The 7,442-nt window shown below is 38.5% G+C and overlaps 1 non-coding gene across 1 annotated transcript; it reads left to right on the top strand.

Moving 5' to 3' along the window:
- The first annotated feature begins 6,718 nt into the window (after positions 1 to 6,718).
- Positions 6,719 to 6,850, top strand: LOC115029646 (small nucleolar RNA SNORA17). The gene has a single exon (XR_003835211.1). It is a non-coding gene; the product is annotated as a small nucleolar RNA SNORA17 (small nucleolar RNA).
- Positions 6,851 to 7,442: the final 592 nt, after the last annotated feature.

Raw genomic sequence — 7,442 nt, 5'->3', positions numbered from 1 at the left:
TATACCCAGGAAAACTCTCAATTACCATAGATGGAGAAACCAAAGTATTCCATGACAAAACCAAATTCAGAAAATATGTTTCCATTAATCCAGCCCTTCAAAGGATAATAAAGGGAAAACTCCAACACAAGGAGGGATAACTACACCCTAGAAAAAGCGAAGAAGTAATCCTTCAACAAATCTGAAAGAAGATAATGACAAGAACAGAATCCAACTCTAAAAAGAAAAAAAAATTGAAGCCACAATTACTTTTCCTTAACACATCTTAATATCAATGGACTCAATTCCCCAATAAAAAGGCATAGGCTAACAAACTGGCTACATAAACAGGACCCCACATTTTGCTGCATACAAGAAACCCACCTAAGGGACAAAGACAGACCAGACCCTACCCTCAGAATAAATGGTTAGAAAATAACTTTCCAAGGAAATTGTCACAAGAAACAAGCTGAAGTAGCCATTTTAATATTGAATAAAATCATCTTTCAACCTAAAGTTATAAAAAAAGATAAGGAAGGGAACTTCATACTCATGAAAGGTAAAATCTACCAAGATGAACTCTCAATTCTGAACATATGTGCTCCAAATGCAAGGGCATCCACATTCATTAAGGAAACTTTAGTAAAGCTCAAAGCACACATTGCACCGCACATAATAATAGTGGGAGACTTCAACACCCTACTCTCATCAATGAACAAATTCTGGAGACAGAAACTAAACCAAGACATAGTGAAACTAACAGAAGTTATGGAACAAATGGATTTAACAAATATCTATAGAACATTTTATCCTAAAACAAAAGATACAACTTCTTCTCAGCACCTCATGGTACCTTCTCCATAATTGACCCTATAATCTGTCACAAAACAGGGCTCAGCAGACACAAAAATAATGAAATAATCCCATGGACCCTATCAGATCACCACGGACTGATGGTGCTGATTCAACTGGCAGTTAGCAGGTAAAAGAATGTGAATTGGTCCATTCTTAAATCCTTGTACAAAGCTCAAGTATAAGTAGATCAAGAAACTCCACATAAAACCATAGACACTGAAACGTATAGAGGAGAAAGTGGGGAAAAGCCTCGGAGATATGGGCACAGGGGAAAAACTCCTGAACAGAACACCAATGGCTTTTGCTGTAAGATCTAGAACTGACAAATGAGACCTCAAAAAATTACAAAGCATCTGTAAGACAAAGGACACTGCAAATAAGACAAAATAGCAATCAACAGATTGGGGAAAGATCTTTATCAATCCTAAATCTGATAGGGGGTTAATATCCAATATATATAAAGAACTCAAGAAGTTGGACTCCAGAAAACCAAATAACCCTATTAAACATAGGGTACAGTGCTAAACAAAGAATTCTTAACTGAGGAATACAGAATAGCTGAGAAAGACCTAAAAAAAAAATGTTCAACATCTTTAATCATCGGGGAAATGCAAATCAAAAAAACCCTGAGATTCCATCTCACACCAGTCAGAATGGCTGAGATCAAAAACTCAGGTGACAACAGATGCTTGTAAGAATGTGGAGAAAGAGGAACACTCCTGCATTGCTGGTGGGATTGCAAGATAGTACAACCACTCTGGAAATCAGTTTGGCTCTTCCTCAGAAAATTGGACATAGTACTACAGGAAGATCCAGCAATACCACTCCTGGGCATATACCCAGAAGATTCTCCAACTTATAATAAGGACACATGCTCCACTGTGTTTATAGCAGCCTTATTTATAATAGCCAGAAGCCACATGTCCCTCAGCAGAGGAATGGATACAGAAAATTTGGTACATTTATCCATGGATGGATCTGGAGGACATCATCCTGAGTGAGTAATCAAATTACAAAAGAACACACGTGATATGAATTCATTGATAAATAGATATTAGCACAGAAACTCAGAATACCCAAGATTCAATTTGCAAAATGCATGGAACTAAAGAAGAAGGAAGAGCTAAGTGTGGATACTTTGATCCTTCTTAGAAGGGGGGAACAAAATACCCATGTAAGGTGTTACAGAGACAAAGTTAGGTGGAGAAACTGAAGGCATGACCATCCAGAAACTGCCACACCTGGGGTTGAATCCCATAAACCACCACCAAAACAGACACTATTGCAGATGCCAAGAAGAGCTTGCTGACAGGAGCCTCATATAGCTGTCTCCTGAGGGGCTCTGCCATTGCCTGGGAAATACAGAAGTGGATGCTCACAGTCATCCATTGAATGAAGCACAGTATCCCCAATGAAAGAGCTAGAGAAAGTACCCAAGGAGCTGAATGAGTTTGCAGCCCTATAGGAGGAACAACAATCTGAACTAACCAGTACTAACCCCACAACCCCCCCACACCCCCAAGAGCTCCCTGGGACTAAACTACCAATCAAAGAAAACACATGGTGGAACTCACGTCTCTTGTTGCATATGTAGCAGAAGATGGCCTAGTTGGTCATCAATGGGAGCAGAGGCCCTTAGTCTTTTGAAGATACTATGCCCTTCTATAGGGGAATGCCAGGGCCAGGAAGTTGGAGTTTGTGGGTTGGGAAGCAGGGGGAGGGGACAGGGGATTTCTCAGAGAGGAAACTAGGAAAGGGGATTACATTTGAAATGTAAATAAAGAAAATGTCTAATTAAAAAAAATCAGTTTTCATAGTAAGTTTTCTAAGAAAGTACAGAGCAGAATCCTTAATCTATAACTTTCTCTATAACTATAGTTTAAACTATAGTTTCTCAATCTTAGATGTCATGCATTATTATTCATTATAAATCTCACAGTAGGACTGTTAAGATTTCTAATCATGGGTAATAGATTTAGCTTCAGGATGTTACTATACAACAGAATATGATAATTGCATTTGTACCTTTTCAAGTTTTAAATATAGTTCAAATATATAAAGTCTCATTGAAAAAAAACTACAGAAATGGCTCAATGGGTAAAGTGTTTTCTATACAGGCATGACATAACTGAGTTTAGATCCTGAGTACCCACATAAACCTGATGTAGCATCTTGAATTTGTAATAACAGGACATGCTGGACAGAGATGAGCAAGTTCACTTCCCAACTATTGTACTTTCTGCTGTTTAGGTCAGTTAAGTGTGAGATTATGTTTCAAAAAACCAAAACAAATAATAAAAAAGTAGAAACAAAAATTGAAGTAGTGTCTTCTAGACATAATAGGACCCCTAAAACTCATGGGTTTCTACATTCCAGAACTCATGACAGCCCTATGTGATGGCCTTTACAAGATCAAGCCAGACAAAATTTAAGTGTTCCTGAGTTTCACTCTGTCTTACAAGAGCTGCCTAATTTTGGTGATTAACTTCTGCCATTAGCAGCAGATGATTTGCACGAGGGACAACTGGGAGGACTCAGAGGGCTGATATTGGGATCCAAAGTGAATAAATAAATAAAGTTAAAAAGGAAAGAAAAGATAAGAAAAAGGAAAGGAAAGGAAAAGAAAGATGAGCAGAAGAGAAGAAAAGAGAAGGGAAGGGAAAGGGAAAGGGAAAGGGAAAGGGAAAAAGGGAAAGGGAAAGGGAAAGGGAAAGGGGAGGGAAGGGAAGGGAAGGGAGAAGGGAAAGGGGAAAAAAGGGGGAAAGGGAAAAGGGGAAAGAAAAAAAGGGAAAAAGGGAAAAAGGAAGAAAGGAAAGGAAAGGAAAGGAAAGGAAAGGAAAGGAAAGGAAAGGAAAGGAAAGGAAAGGAAAGGAAAGGAAAGGAAAGGAAAGGAAAAGAAAGCAAAAGAAAGGAAAGGAAAGGAAAAAGGAAAAAAATCTTCAAATCATGGCTATGAGTGTTGGTCAATTGGAGTTAAGAGAAGCCGAGAGAGAACAAAGGAAACCATATTGTTGGTATATGGGCAGAGAAATAGACATAATAGCATAGTGATAGCTGCCCAGTTCTTGTGCTGTTTAAGGCTTATTGTAAATATAAATGTTGCATGTGTCATTTATTCAGGAAGTGAATACTGAAGATCATGTAGAAGCCCCAGATTAAGATTAAATATTTCCACAAGAGGAAATGTTTACACCAAAATGTTAATATTGCTTTCAACCTTTTATAGGTTTGAAACAAAAAGTCCTCTATGTAAGAAAGGGTTACCTAATAGACACAATGTTACATAAAAGGGTGGGCACAGAAGAATGTCAGTAGTAATTTCAGAGCAGTGATTCATTCTTTAAGCTTATTACAAATTCAATGCAAAAGTTTCATATAGTCTTGGTTTATCATAGTGCACACCTGTGGCTTCATCCTTGGATCTAACCTAGAGTGAATCTTTTTTCTTTGATCACAGACATGTTCCAACCCTGTTTTCCTTTTTTTTTCTTTTTTTTTTTACTGGATATTTTCTTTATTTACAATTCAAATGTTATCCCCTTTCCTGGTTACCCCCAAAACCCCCTATCCAATCTTTCCTCTCCCTGCTTCAATGAGGGTGTTCCTCCACCCATCCTCCCACTCCTATCTCCCTGTCCTCAGTTACCCTATACTGTGGCTTATATTGAGCCTTTATAGGACTAAGGACCTCTCCTCCCATTGATGCATGACAAGGCCATCCTCTGCAATGAATGCAGCTGGAGCCATGTGTACTCCTTTGTTGATGGTTTAGCCCCTGGCAGCTCTTGAGGTACTGGTTGGTTGATATTGTTGTTCTTCCTGTGGAGTTGCAATCCCCCTCAGCTCCTTTAGTCCTTTCTCTAACTCCTCTATTGGGGACCCGATGATCAGTTCAATGGTTGCCTGTGAGCATCAGTCTCTGTACTTGTAGGGCTCTGGTAGGGCCTCTTAGGAGACAGCAATATAAGGCTTTTGTCAGCATGCACTTCTTGCTAAGCCTGTTTTTTTTTTGTTTTTTTTTTTTTTTTTTATCCTAGTGCAATAAGCAAACATGTGAAGATTTACAGAATTCTATTTGCAGCTTTATTCTGTGGAGGGCTTGAAATTACTTGTGTAAATTTAGTAATTCTATAAAATCATTATCAAGAATTATGAAATTATCAATTCATCTACACAACATGGCTATATGAAAGTACATGTTCATATTGATTCTGCAGGAATTCTGCCCAATAGGGTGGGTTGATGCCCTGGAATCATTAGGTTATGTAAGAATGATAGCAAAAGGCATGTCAGCACCAAGAAGCCAACCATCCATCCAGGGATAAAGTTTTTGGTGACCTTGCATCTCAGATCTCAGCCATTGCAGGCCATAAAAAGTGGCGATCCATCTCTGGAAAACTCCCTTGTCTGTATAGAATGCTTCTGATATGATGTAATCTACACTAAACTATAATATATTATACAATTAGAATAATTTCAAAATGTAGTTATAAATTCTTTTACATGTATTGAGAAATATACATTGCCTTAACTGTCTAGGCTTGAGGTACAAAAAATTAAAAAGAAAATGTTTAATGCAGACATTTAGCGAATTCATTTTAGAACTAAAATCATAGTAACTGATTCACCTCACAAAATCTACTAAGAGGCAGGCTTTTGGAATCCATCACAAAGCCTAAGAGAAGGTAACAACTAATTCCCTCTGTCTCATGAGTATTTTTAGATCTAAAATATCCTGGTGGAAAGGAAAGATGAAAAAGACAGCAAGGAATGTCTCCACAATCAAAATGAAAGACAATCTGACTTCTCATAGTCATGCATGAGGCGCTTTGGATGTGGGATTCACAGCCTGAGCTTCTGCATATTGTCCAAACTTATACAATAACCATGTGTAAATAAGGGTAAAGACCCATCTAATTTATAGACCTTGTATTAGGCTCCTGTCTCACCATGGACTGAGAGTTCTTGGACTACATTTTGGTCAACCTGTTATCCTTCCATGAAGTATAATCTATGTTTTAAGTATCATTTTTTTTCTTAAACGGAGAAATATGAACTAGCATTCAGGGTGTTTGTTTTGATTTGTTTGAAATTCACTGTTGAAGACACCAAGTGCCTGAACACTGTTTCAATTCCAAAAGTGTAACAATTAGAGAACAAAGATAAAAAAAAAATACCTATTGATGTGTTAGAATAGCAGATCTGATCGCATCTGAACACAACACACCTGGCCTAAGCAGTTCCATGTGTTAAGAGGTTTATTGGGAGAAAGAAGGACAAGGAAGGCAGCAGAAAGTGAAGGGAGAAGAGAGGGGGGCGATCCTCTTATATATATATGGATAGTGATTTGGATACAGGTAAAGGTGGGAGGTGAGCCCAATGGATTCTGGGAGTATGGTGGCCATTGTCTTGGCAACAGGTGTGTAGGTCACAATATTGCCTAGCCTATGTGATGTCACAGGTTTCAGAGGTCATGATGCCAACACCTATGCATTGATAGAATAATGTGTGGAATGAAATGCTAATAATAGATTTCAAATTTTAAACCATAGTTGTGGTAAGGAAGACCTAAGAATATAGACCAGTGTTATCTATCATGCATAGTTATAAGTACTGCAGGGAAAAATATATTTGAAGGAAAATAATTAAAATTTGATGACAAGAAATATACCATAGCTATCAAACTGATTACTATGCTTCTATTAATAATACATAATTATAAATATACAACAAAATTAGATAAAATTTATAGAATTAATACATAGTTAGCCAAAGTTAAATATTTAAAGTAACTAGTTGAAATAAGAGGATATAATGTAATATTATATGGAAATTAGGATAAATTGTCAAATATGTTTTGAAATTAATCAAGAATAAAGACATGACTGGCACTTAGAGGCACTGCACATGTAGGTGCTATGTCACATGTGCATCAGTAGGTGACAGGCAGAGGAGAGCAGCTATGTCTATGCTCAGTGTCCTAACCTATTAACATCTGAGTAACTAGCTTAATATTTCCTGAAAAAATTGAGCTGAGACAATCACCATTGTGGTACTAAGCAGGCTGAGATGGACTCCCAGGATGACAAGAAAGCAGGAGATTAGGAAAAACATGCATGGTATCTGATATTAGGGCCCCAGAGGAGAGTAAGCCTGACACAGTCAACACTTACAAAGGGTCACTTGGGTAGGCTGGGCAAGGTGCAAGCCCAAAATGATTACCACACTGGGGTCATGGGAACTGAACAGAAAGCTAGCCTGAGATGACCACCAATCTTATGCTGTGCAGGCCTTGCGGGCAGAGCATGGCAGAGATGATGCCTGCTTACCTACATAATATATCAGCTGGGCATGATACTCCTGAGATTTCTCCTGAGATGACCTCAGACCCTCAGAGACCCCAGCAGCACTAAGAGGAGCAAGTCAGTGGTGGAGAAATGGAAGAGAAAGAGAAACAGAAGGATGTGGGCACAACGAAGAGAGGCAGAACTGGAGATTCAAGACAAGTGAGAAACAGTCTGCTCTGGTGCAATCTGGGACTATGGTGGTATCTTGCCCTGTGTAGCCACTGCAGGCCATGTCTAGGTCCCTGGCCCAGCACTAGCAGG

This window comes from Mus caroli, unplaced genomic scaffold (assembly GCF_978045245.1).
Source record: "Mus caroli unplaced genomic scaffold, Mus_caroli_1 scaffold_17, whole genome shotgun sequence".
Lineage (NCBI taxonomy): Eukaryota > Metazoa > Chordata > Mammalia > Rodentia > Muridae > Mus > Mus caroli.
This window is presented reverse-complemented; position numbering and strand designations above follow the sequence as displayed.